Raw genomic sequence first — 12,621 nt, 5'->3', positions numbered from 1 at the left:
TGTGCATGGCCAAACAAAGCTTCATAACTTCTTTTCCCAGCAGCTCAAATGCCTCCCTCCCTGTGCTAAAGCAACAAAATGGGATGCTCAGTCATTGCTGGCAAAATTAGGCACTAGCTTTAAACTCACTTTCCTTTAAGCATGTTTAAGCTGCGCTACCTGACTTTTGCACAGCTACAACAGATGTGTGAGCATATATTTCATCTCACCAGGGGATGCAAAACCTGCCCTAGGGTTGGCCAAGACCAGTCTGGAATGTTGCAGAAGCTGTTTTGGTGGTCTTTTGTTCAGGAAACTTTGGTTTTGGCTTTATTTTTGGCTGGCTCTTTGTAGCAGGAGATGTAAACCTGCTGCCATTTTAAGGAGTTTTTCAAGCTTGCTCACTCTCTGCCTCAGCTATACTGGGATTGAGAAGTCTGATTTTAGTAGGAGAGGTCCCTGACTCCCTGGGGTCAATGCTTTCCTCAGCTCTGAAGTGGAAATAAACTCAGAACTTTAGCAAACATGTTTTCTTCAAAGTGTTCCTTTGCCATTTGAGGTAGAGAGATATTAAATAAATCAATCTGCACTCAGATAACCACTTCCACAATTAGTCATATTTCATTTGCCAGGTATCAGAAGATCTCCACACTAAGCTGTAGAACACTTCAAGAAAACTAGAAGAGTCAAATCTGTCATTTGCAGTGACACAGGCAGTGTTTCCCCATCTTTTTTGCCCATATTTAAATTTCTGAATTTCCTTTACATCTGATAAGGATATACAAGCCAGGGTGCAAATTTTGTCACTTTCCCTCATCCATCATTTAAAAAAGGATAGATACAGCTCTTTCAGCATAAAAGAACACAGTTATACCCTGTTGCTTAGACACCTCCAGAGACAGACTTATAAAATCCTAGATGAAGGGTTGAAACAAAAATACCTTAATTTCAAATTGTGTTTTATCTGCATTACAAATTCAGATCTGCCACTAGAGGTAACTAGAAGTTCACATCAAGTATTTAATCAATTTGTTTAATCTCTCCTCCTGTTGAACTCCATTTGACTGTAGCACAGTCATTTACTTGTTACTTTGGAAGTACCACTGAAGGGACTGTCCTTACATGGTAGAAAAGCCTTAATGACTGTAGTTCTGATATAATCCTTTTGTCTCTTTCTGCTGTTTTCTGCATGCTTCTATCACCTGCCTTCTGGAGCTCTTTAAGAACATTTTAAGGAATAATTTAAGAATATGTTTAATAATTTTAAATAATGTCTTAAGAATAATTCCATTTTTTATTATTAGAAAAATTGAAGAGTATTTTAAGAATTTTAGTGTCAATCAGCAATGTGGATACACCCAGGTTGAAGCCAAGATAGGACAAAGTATCAGGGTATCTTCGAGAAAAGGAACATTGAAACCTATTTACCATGTTATCACATTATGGGATTTTTGAAAGTGGCTGTTGGCGGGGGAATTGTGATGAAAAAACCTGCTGTATTCTTATTTAAAATTCAAGGAAAAACACAACATTTTTGCCCATCAGACTTGGGCGTATGGTGCCTCTCATATGAGACTCCTTCTCTTTGGAAACACTATGAAGCTTCTAGAAACATTTTGTCATTCTTCTTGCCCAGGGGCAAGCTGGGGACCAGGACAATGAGGCTCAAGGATACATGGCCTGGATGCTGGAGCAAGGCCACCTTGCACCTCCCCCCTCATGGGGCCAGGGTGGTCTTAACCTGCTCTAAGAAGGGGTCCCTGCCCTGCAGAGGTGCCAGTCCAGCCTGGCAAGCAGAGAAGATGGGACAGCGCCCAGCTGAGTCAGCGGCATCTGCCCCTGCCCAGCCACAGCTGTGCCCTGCCAGCCCTGTGCTCGCCTGAGTCATTTCCAGCAGCCTTTGGGAAGTGGGGAGCATTTAGTGAACAGCTTCAGCTGGAAAATACAAATGTTGTGAAAAGTTGACATCCAAGACTTCATCTTCTAAATGCAAGTCTTGCCCTTTTCTGTTCTTGTGGTTTTTCTTGAAAATGTTGCTTGCACTTTTAGAAACAAGAAAACCTCTGGGTAATTAGAATGCCCTTCTGCCTCCCCTCATGAAATATTTGGTCCAAAACAGATGGGTGTTTTTCTTACTTTTTCACTAAGAACGAACCTCAAATATTTTCATTCCCAGTGTATCTGAAAATACACTACTGCTGCCGAGGTTTTAGTCTGGCTTCACAAACTGAACTATAAATTACCCATACATATGCATGCGGTGCTTAGAGCCACTCGTGCTTTCCAGAAGAGACTTGGCCATCTGGGGAAAACCACAGGTCCCAGAAACATTCCAGCCAGGTGGTTTGAAGGCAGCAGGGAGGGAGAAGGTGAAGCAGCAATAAGACAGCCTGCTCCAGGCTGCTGTGGTGGAGTTCCAGACTGGATGGGAGATGAAGTCCTGCAGAGGCTCACCAAGAGTGACTGAGGGGAGTAGGGGAGTGGAGAGGGAGACAAAAGAAAGATCTTGTCCTAACAGTATTGATGAACAGCACACCACCAGCACTCCACTGCCCTGCAAACAGCACAAGGGACCTGGATTCACCTGCAACCTCATGCAAGACCTCATCAAATCTGGCTTCCCAGCAGCTCTGCTTATCAGTGGCTGATGTAGGTGTGGGTGTATCTGCCTGCTGAAAAGCAGATGTTCATCTAATCCATCCTCTGGAGGAGAGCTATGTTTGTCAGGTCCTTTACCAGGGATCTCTCTGGCTGCCGAGGGAAGGCAGGGGTTACCCTGTTCAAGCGTGCCACCTATAGCTAGCCATGGCCAATGCACGCACCCTGCTTCCCTCTGCAGTCACTGCAGGAACAACGCGCCTGGAGCTCGTGCCTGATCTGCCGGTCCTAATGCAAACACCAGACAAATCTCTACAGCTTCACTTATAGATCTAAAAAACCCGATATTATCTATAAATATGCAGTCGAACTTAAACAGACACAGCCCCTTAACCTGGATAGAGAAGCACAGTGCTGCTGCTGAAGGGCATGAGCAGGGTGGGCTGCTGCCGAGCAGGATGGCTACCAAAGCTAACATCCCAATAATCATTCTGGATCTTAGGGTGCCTCCCACAACGTGCATGTGCTCTGGGGAACTGTGTTATACCTGAAGTCCGAGAATCATAAGAAGGTTTGAGGTGAAAAGACTGTTTAGTTCCAGCTCCCCTTCCATGGACAGAGACATCTCCCACTAGACCAAGCTGCTCACATCCTCATCCAGCCTGGCCTTGAACACTGCCAGGGATGGGGCATCCATAGCTTCTCTGGACAACTTGTTTCAGTGCCTCAACCTCCCTATAGTGAAGAATTTCTTCCAAATAGATGAGTCAGCCAGACTTTACCTGCAGCAACAGGTTGTATCTTTTGCTTGGAGCAAGAGATATTGATGGGGAAAATGACAATGGGTGCATGAAGCTGAGATATTTGATACCTCAATCATAGAAGAAAACATGAAAGGGAAGGACTCACTGAGGCTCCTCTACCAGCAGACAAGCTCTCCAAGCATCTTGGTTTTTCTGTCTGTGTGATGTCTGGTCTTTAAAAAGTCCTTCTGCAAACCTCACTTTGTTCACATTAACCACAGAATGCTACTGCCAATTTTATACACCATTGGTGGCACCATCTTGCATAGGGCTCAGCAGAAGTTGGTCTTTTTGGTGCTGTGGGAAATTCCAAAGTAAGGGAGAATTGTATTTTGTTTCAGGAAAAGAAGAGGTAGTTTGTGGCAAAAAGGAACAAAACACAGACATTACTCTGAAATGCAGGTTTCAATTTTGTTTGAGATGGGAATGCACATTTAGAGCTGGGACTTACACTTCCAGTGATCTCTGGCATTCAGAGCTGAGCAGGGAGATTGTTGGTGCAGGGTCCTAACCCTGGTTAGGGCAGAGTTACACAAGAACTGACACAAAGCTCAGGATCAGTTCACAAAATCTGCTTGCTACATTTCACACAGCCATGACTACACAGGGCTTTGGCTACACCTTCTGAGACAGACAGGCTGCTGCAGACCCCCAGGACCAAGTGCTTTGCATTGCCCACATCCTTTGTGCTGGGCTGCCTCTTCCCCAGTGAAGAAGCAGCCCCAGCAGTCACACCAGGTGGTTTCACAAATGCATGCTTGATTTCACTGTACTGCACAGCCCCACAAGGGCCTGCTGGAAGATCAGGCCTGAAGGTTTGCTCTTTGCACCTCAGTCAGCTCTGCTGCTGGAGAAGAGGCACTGACATGTACCTGACATGTACAGAAGGAACTCTGGTCACTTGGGGTGGTGGCTAAAATACGTAGCAAAATTCAAGAGTTTTGTCTCTGAGTCTTTAGAGCTTTGCAGGGGAACTTGAAAGCCTTGTGCTCTCTGGCACTGAGACACCATGGGGCTGCTTCTTTGAACTGTGAGGAGATAGGTGGGATCACATCCCAGTTTTGAAGAAGGAAATGTGTTTATTAATTGTGTCCTGTGTGGATTCTTCATGTCATCCGTGATTAACTAGCCTGAATTTCCTTATCATCCACAAATGTATTTAAAGTCTGTTTTAAGTAAGGAATAATTTGAAAAGGGAAAGTGTCCAAGGAGACAATTTTTCTAGATGATTTCACCTTTATGCAGGCCTGGAGACTCTTGCTATCAGCTCCCAAATGCATTACTGCCTTCAGCTTCTTGCCTTTTGGTTTTCTGCCCTTTAATCTGTGCGAAGGAGCTGCCTACAATTCCCAGCTCACAAACTTGATTTTCCTTAAAAGACACAACGGCAGTTAATTAATGTGGTTTGAGCATAATATCACTAAAGAAAAAGAATATGCCTCTGCCAGGTGGATTGAACAGCACAAGTGGCTTGAGTGACTGGAGCTATCTTGGGGTAAGTGTAGCACATCTAGAAGCTGGGGAACAGTTTTGGGAGGAGCATGCCAGCCCTTGCTACATAAAGTATTGTTTGCCCTCACTGCACTTACCGCAAGATCTTGCCAAAGGACAGATGGCCAGAGATGTTATGAAATGGCTCAGGAACTGGAATATTAAGATTTTGTCTCGGTTCACCAATGCTTGACACACAGAGCCCCTGATGTTACCCCCTTCTGGAGAATGTGGGCTACAGCTGACTTTCTGCTAGAGCCCCTTTTTCTGGGTGGACTTGCTGCTGCTGGCCACCTGCTTGCTCATACTCTGATGCTGAAATATGTGTGTACAAGCAACATGGCGTGGCAGATGGGAGTGTGCAGATGTCTTCTGCAAAGTGGTAAAGCACTTTGAGATGCCTCTTGTAACAACAGTGAATCTTCAATATAAAAAAATGAGCAAAATGCTAGAGAAAAAGATGTGGGAGTGTGAGACCAAGCCAGGTCTAGCAGGATCTTAAGAATTTCTGAGCTCAGACTGAATGTTTCAGCCAGCGGAATTTCAGCCCAAACCTTTGAAAAGAACAGCTGTGCTCACTGGGGTAGCCAAATGAAAGGATTTCTCTGAAAAGCCTATTGAGAGGAAAGCATGCACTGACTTTGTCTGCCAGGAGATGGATTTCACCTGGTGGCACAGACCAAATGCAGTCCAGGGCTGTCTGAAGTGCAGTTACTGCACAATCAGCTTGAGAAGTCCTTGCTGATGCAGCTGTTCTGGGGGAGATGGAGGCAGATATTTGAAGAGATGCACCATGCCTGGGCTGTGCCTCTAGCCCGTGAGCAGGCATGGCCCATCAGAAGGAAGTGCTGGGGTTTGGGGAAGTAGAGACTAAAACAGGACAGGAATATTCTCGGTTGTGGTCAATTGTTTCTGGTGCAAGCTATTAATTGCCTCATTGTTAACGTAAACAGTGCTCTGAATGTACTATGTTTTGGGGTTGTTTTAACAAATGTGATTTATTTTGCTTTGACTCATCAGACAAGGAGTGTTGGGAAACTGGCTGTGCTCTGGAAATCTCCTTGCACAAGGAAATTCCTCCAACTCTGTCTTCTGTAGAAAATGTAATTTTAATTATGAAAAGCTTTGTTTTCCTCAGTCAGTTCTGTTTTCCCAAAGTCTGACTGAGCCACCCCCTCTTTGAGCTACTTCCTGACCACCGTTTGAGATGCCATCAGATTTTCAACCCAATAAAGCCTCAGGCCATTCTCCCTTGCAATCTTTTGCTTCTCCCTTGCAGTTTGTTTTTTTTTAAGCTGTTATGGTCCTGACCACCCTGCCTCCTGCACCTCTTTTCTCTGATTCCAAATTTAACCCAAAGAACAGCCCTAGCCTTTGGTTCTCTCCAGAAGTAGATGGCCACCAGGGACAAAGAGAACATATATATACTATATATATGCAATCTGTATATAATCTTCTCCAAAACTCAGAGGAAATGAGTGGTCAGTGGTGAGCAGAGTGGTTTCTTTTGTCTTCCTTTATTGTTTCATCTGGTTTTCTAGCATCACCCTCTTCACAGGCTCCAATGCAGAGTGGCAATTTTGGGAGCCAAGTAACTCAGACGGGTGGCAGCACAGGGGCAGCAGAACAGCAGCAAGGTGTGCTCAGAAGTCCTGTACACCCATGGCAGTGGCAGCAGTTCAGGTCTGCAGTGTCAAGAGATCTGTGCCAAAGATTGCCCCATCTAAACCTCTATCAGAACACAGAGCAGCTGCCACTCTGTGAAAAAGCAGGGACAACAGAGCAGCCAACAAATTTGCTCTGGTGATAGGCAAATGCCATACTATTACTTGCCTCATGTTGAGGCACACTTTCCCTCTGGGTGCAGGAGGCTGCTTGTAAATTGGGTTTTAGTCTTCATGAGAGCTGCAGCATGTCCATTCAAGAGAGCAGGTAGCAATTCACACCAGCAGAGGAGGGACCATCATAGAGCCAGGGGAGAGGGGATTACAGAGGTGCTTCATACATTGACCTGGCTGCAGCCCTTTGTTCTTCAGTCTTGCTTTTGCATTCACATGAAAAGCCTGCCTCAGGTGAGTTCCACACTGGGGGAAGCATGCAAGGGCTCCCAGCCTGGTCAGAGCAGTCCACAGGAGCAGTGGAGGCACACAGGGTGCTACCCAGCTGGGTGTGGGTGCCAAGGAGCCATCCAGGATCAGGGTAGGGAATAGCTGATGCCAGTGAGTACAAGTGAGGTGATGTTCTGCAAAGCATAATGGATGTGATGAAGGGAAAGCAAAACAAAACTGATTAGAAAGTGCTGAGAAGACAGCAGTGACATATACAGTTCTGTGATGGTTGATGAAAAACTCAACATGAGCCAACAGTGTGTACTCACAGCCCAGAAAGCCAAATGAATCCCGGGCTGCATTAAAAGGAGCATGGCCAGCAGGTCAAGAAAGATGGGTCTGTCCTACTCTGTTCTTGTGAGGCCCCACCTGGAGTGCTGAGTACAGTTCTGGTGTCCCTGACAAAAGAAAGACATGGAAATGTTGGAACAAGTCCAGATGAGGCCACAAAATTGATAAGGGGACTGGAGCACCTGCCCTAGGAAGACAGGCTGAGAGCATTGGGGCTGTTGAGCCTGGAGAAGAGAAGATTGTGTGGAGACCTCATAGCAACCTTCCAGTATCTGGAGGGGGCCTACAGGGAAGCCAGAGAGGGACTCTTCATCAGGAACTGCAGTGATAGGACAAGGAGTTGAGCAACCTAGTGGGAGGTTTGTCCCTGCCCGAGGAAGGAGGGTTGGGACTAGATGGTCTAGATGATCTTTAAGGTCTCTTCCAACCTCTTAACATTCTATGATTCTATGTTGTTTGCTTCCTTACACTACACCCAGCCTTTCACTTTGTGAAAGCATGGCTCAGTGGGTAGGATTTTCTCTCTTTCTCTTCTCCCTTTGGCTAAAGCCTTGCAAGTCTCTGGGAGTTCAGCATCAGAATGGCTTCATGAGTGGGAATGGTTCTTATACCCCTGATTAAATGGGTGTGTGAGCCCATTTAATTGTCAATAAAAACGGATTGTGCCTGCACTGCCAGGGACAAGGACAGACTCTGTGACAAAGCTGGGCTCCTTGCAGTGACACTGCTCATCCATCTCTTCAGAAAATATACCTCCCTCTGCCTGCACACACAGATGCTGAGGCTGCCCCCCATCATCTCTCCCCAGGCCACATCCCAGGCCTGCAGTCAAAAGTTGCACTACGACACGAAATAATTCACTTAAGACGCAAAAGAAGGAAAAGGAAGGGAACTTTATTTCTAACTTCGCAATATATAAAATTCTAAAAGTGGTAGTGGATTGGAGGATGAAATTACCACCTCTTCAACCACACTGATCAAACTAACAGTCCATTAATTTTTTCTTCTCACAAAGAAGAATGTAAAACAATCATTATTTACATGAACATGCGTGAGAAACTCCAGTAAAAATATGTAAACATCAGAAAGCATAAAAAACTTTTAAAAGAACTTTAAAACTTTTAAAATAACAAGACAACAGTCAGGAGCCTCAGGAGCAGGGCAATACCCCCTTGTACATACTAGTCACATCAATGGCTATAAGCACAGTTTCCATCTGTTTCATCAATGGGCCCAGCAGGAACACTGGAAATCTCACCCAAAATGTCAGACACAAATTCTTTAGACATGTGGCTTATAATCCTCTTGGGGAAAAAAAAAGGGGGTAAAAAATAGCTTAAATACATCAGTAGAATGGAATTTTGTGGAAAAATACAATCCTATTCTTCATGTTGTCTCTGAGCCGTAAAAATGAGTTCATGAACTTTATGTGAAGCCTTGTATTTTGCTAAGCTTTAGAGAAAGACATGAGGTTATTTCTCCTAAAATTGTGATGTGCTCCTTTGTCTTAATAATCGTCTTTGTTTTTTGCCTATAAGAACCCGTGTGGGAATAGAGTCAGCTTCTTTACACACATTTTACTTAACAGACTCCTTATTCAGCTCTAAGATTGCTATTTAAATACAGTGCAGTGGCTGGTGAGATATCTTAAGGAGAGCCCCATTTTCCAGTTTATTGTCAGGAGGATATGTGTACATCTGCACACAGAGACAGGGAGGGGGTCAACATTTTGTTGGCAGCAGAAACCTGCAGATATGTTCTGCTTTAGCAGGAAAAAATAAGAAGTGGTTTTGCTTGGTTTCAACTGCCAAGAAACACAGCTACTAAGAAACAAAGTGATGCTCTTTTTCACAGCCAAATAATGGAGCGTTTATGTTCTCTATGGAGCAGATGGGAAAGTGGTATCCCATGTCACTGCTGCCTGGCAAAGAGAAATGGGCTGGTGTTCTTGCCCTGGCAGGAGTGCTGATAATAAGAAAAATCTGAATTACATATCAGACACAGAGATTGATGCAAGCTCTTTTCTTGAAAGAAATGCATTTAAACTCGCACTTGTCTACACTGTAGAAACAAATTGACAATTTCTCCACTCAAAAAAATCTCAGAAAGCTCCTGTTTTCTGTTTCCTCACAGCCAATTATTACCAAAAGGACTACTTTTTATCATCCTGTAGAACTGCTTACTCATCCCATCCCTGCATGAACGACCATGAAAACCATGGCCAAACCCTGCCTGGCTGCAAGCAGGGAGCGATGCTCTCCTTTGTACCATCCTGCAAAAATAAGGGCTGGATTTCTCCTTGCTGTTGCCCTAGGGAAGAATAGAGAATACCCAGAGCTGCAATCCTGCTGGCACAAAGCCTGTTGCAGGAAACCACAGGCAGGACACCAACCACCTCCACTTCCACACAAACCTCTTTGGCCAAGGTTGCTCCTGCCTGTGCTCTGTTGGACAGCTGCTGCCCAGCTGCTGCCCAGCTGCTGGCATCACATCCTTTCTGACCAGCCCTAGCACAATAAAACTGCAAATTTGCTAAAGGTAGACTGAATCTCCTCACCCAGATCATCAATAAAGATATTAAATAGGACTGGGTCCAACACGGGTCCCTGCGGGACACCACTAGTGCCTGGATGTGGCACCATTCACCATGACTCCCTGGGCCCGGCCATCCAGCCAGTTCTTAATGCAGCAAAGAGTGCTCCTGTCCAAGCCTTGAGCTGCCAACTTAGCATGGAAATTTGAACTCAAATTTGTGTTTCAGGATGGGTTCCAGACTCTCAATTTGGGATGTTTCTGCTTCCATAGATTGTGGTTATCACAGGGCTGATGGCCAGGACTGAGGCAGGGCTCAGGAGGAGCAGGAGGCCACCAAGATTCCAGGCTCACTGTGAGTGTTGTACCTGCCTTGTGAAACCCATGGGACAAAAGTGGGAGCATTGGTCTCAGAAAATGATCCCAACCCAACAGAATGTTTTGCTTTAAAAGAAGGATAAGAGATTCCTTGATGAGCTGGGCTTCTTGAGGCTCTACAAAACTGAATTGGACAAGGGAATTCCTACTGACTTTTCACTTTACCTTGATTTTTTGCTTTATCCATGTCCTGGAAGAGTTTGTTACCATGTGCAGACTTCCTCTAAGGCAGACAAAAAGTTCATCCACAAGCACAGACCACACTGTCCAGAGTAGACTTGTGCTTTGGACCAAGTCTATCTGCCAGTCATGACTTCCAGGACTTTCCCTATCCATCTCCTACATGTGACTCCAAGGCTGTGCTCCAAGACAGATACCAGTGATATGTTAGGGAAGGAGAAATGTTATTTATTGTGTTTTAATTTCCTTAAATTAAATGGCTGCTCCATAAACCTGTTTGAAAAACTAAAGCCTTTTCTTGTCAGAAAAGGTCACATTTGGGATTTTTAGTTCCTATCTCAATCTGGAACAAGAGATTGTCTAGGGAAGGAGCTACCAGATAAATTTAGTTTAGGGGAACAGAAATTTATTTTATGTGTCAATGTTTGTTGCCTGTGTAAACCAGTCTACAAAAATACATAATTTTTTTTCCCTGAGAAACATGGAGAACAAGCTGTGAAGTCCAGAGGCTTTATGAATAAAGTGAATAAAAAATGCCATCAGTGCATGCCTTATGGTAGGGGGCTTCTCTCTACTGCACTTGTCTTTTCCAATTAAGATGAGATTAACCTCAGCTTGTCTGTGTAAATGCCAGGAATCTTCTTAAAGGGGGCTGTCTCAGCTGCTGGTAGAGCAGTAGAGCACAGAGTGGGGGCTGATGTGGCTCCTGCCAGTGGCTCTCTCTCCTTCCACTGACTGCAAAGTGAGCAGACAACTCCTCCCAACCGCTCTTTCAAATGCTCAGTTTGAAAATGAAATAAACTGATGAATAATATGCACCTTCAGCTAACAGAAGTGAAACTGAATTTTCAGAGAAAAAGAAAATTGAACTGGACGTCACTCATAGTATTGTTTCCCCATTTCTATATTAGAATCTTTCTTTAATATGATGCTCCAAGACAAAGCACAGCTCTGCTAGAAAATGAAGGCTTCTGGAGAAGCAGTTTTTCTGGACAAGAGTGAAATTAATGTTGAATGCCTTGCTGAGTGCTCTTCAGAAGTACAGGAATGACTTTAAACTGTATGATGTGTTTTTCCTCTATTACTATTTGTCCTGACAACTGAAACTAAGTTAATTTCCATCTTTCAACCAACTTCTGCTCTCACTTGTACCATTATATATACATTGAAAACAGTTGCATGATTTGTATTTCTTGTGTGACATTGACATATTTTTTACCTGTTGATCCAATCACATCATTTTTTATCTCCTTTGCTTATATCTTAACTGAAAATCCATACACAGCTTTTCTTACTTGTAGAGTTGTAATGGGGAAGATAAAATACAGTAGAACAAAAATACAGGTTTTGATTTAAGGTGTTTTGAGGTAAAAAGAAAAATATCTAAATGCCTTAGGTTCCTGCAGGGTTCCCCTTACCATGACTGACCTGATGGAGGGCTTCTCAGCTGGTAGAAACATAATATCAGAGCATATAATCCTGGTCAACCATCCACAAGGTCTGATGCTTTGCAGGCTGGAGCCTCCATCTGTAATTCCATGGAGCCTGCACCAAGTAAGATGGCATTAACCATCTGATGGTTAATTCATCATGATGTCATGATGAATTAACTTATTTTGTGAAATGTGGCATTATCCAAGAGCTAACTTTGCAGCATTAAAAATCAACCAGAAACAAGCAACCTCAAAGAAGCATTTTCCTACATTCTCTGGAAATGCTGGACTCAAAATCAGAGAGGGGACACCTGTCCCCATGTAACCAAGCATTCCTCTGGCTCCTCCTGAAGTGCAAGACAGAGCCTTTTGTGTCAGCTGGGTAAGATGCCAAGGCATATGGAAATTTGGAGATGGAAATAGCAAGAGTTCCTAACAGGTTTCCAATCACAGTTGTCTGCCAGTATTAATCAAGTGCCTGCACACTCAGCATCAGTGTCCTTGGGGAAGATGGAGAAAAATAGAGACTGTTTGGACTGCAGAAATTATTTACCATCTCCTATCATCTGAACTGTGAAGAAAATAGATGTGTTGCTACACTTCTTTATCTTGACAGTTAACTGTTATCTGACGTAATCTCAAAACACCTTTGTAAAATGGTGCTTTCTGCCTTGCAAGAATTGCTTAGCTGCTGACAGCAAGCAGGAGGGTGAGCAAAGCTCCCCAGCAGACACCTGCTCTCTAACCACTGCCTACCCTGCAGCAAGGGTGTGAAGAGCAGAATGCCATGATGTGATGAGGGACAGGACATGTGCAGGTCAGAATACT

Source organism: Anomalospiza imberbis, chromosome 1 (genome assembly GCF_031753505.1).
Source record: "Anomalospiza imberbis isolate Cuckoo-Finch-1a 21T00152 chromosome 1, ASM3175350v1, whole genome shotgun sequence".
In the NCBI taxonomy this organism is placed as follows: domain Eukaryota; kingdom Metazoa; phylum Chordata; class Aves; order Passeriformes; family Viduidae; genus Anomalospiza; species Anomalospiza imberbis.
This window is presented reverse-complemented; position numbering follows the sequence as displayed.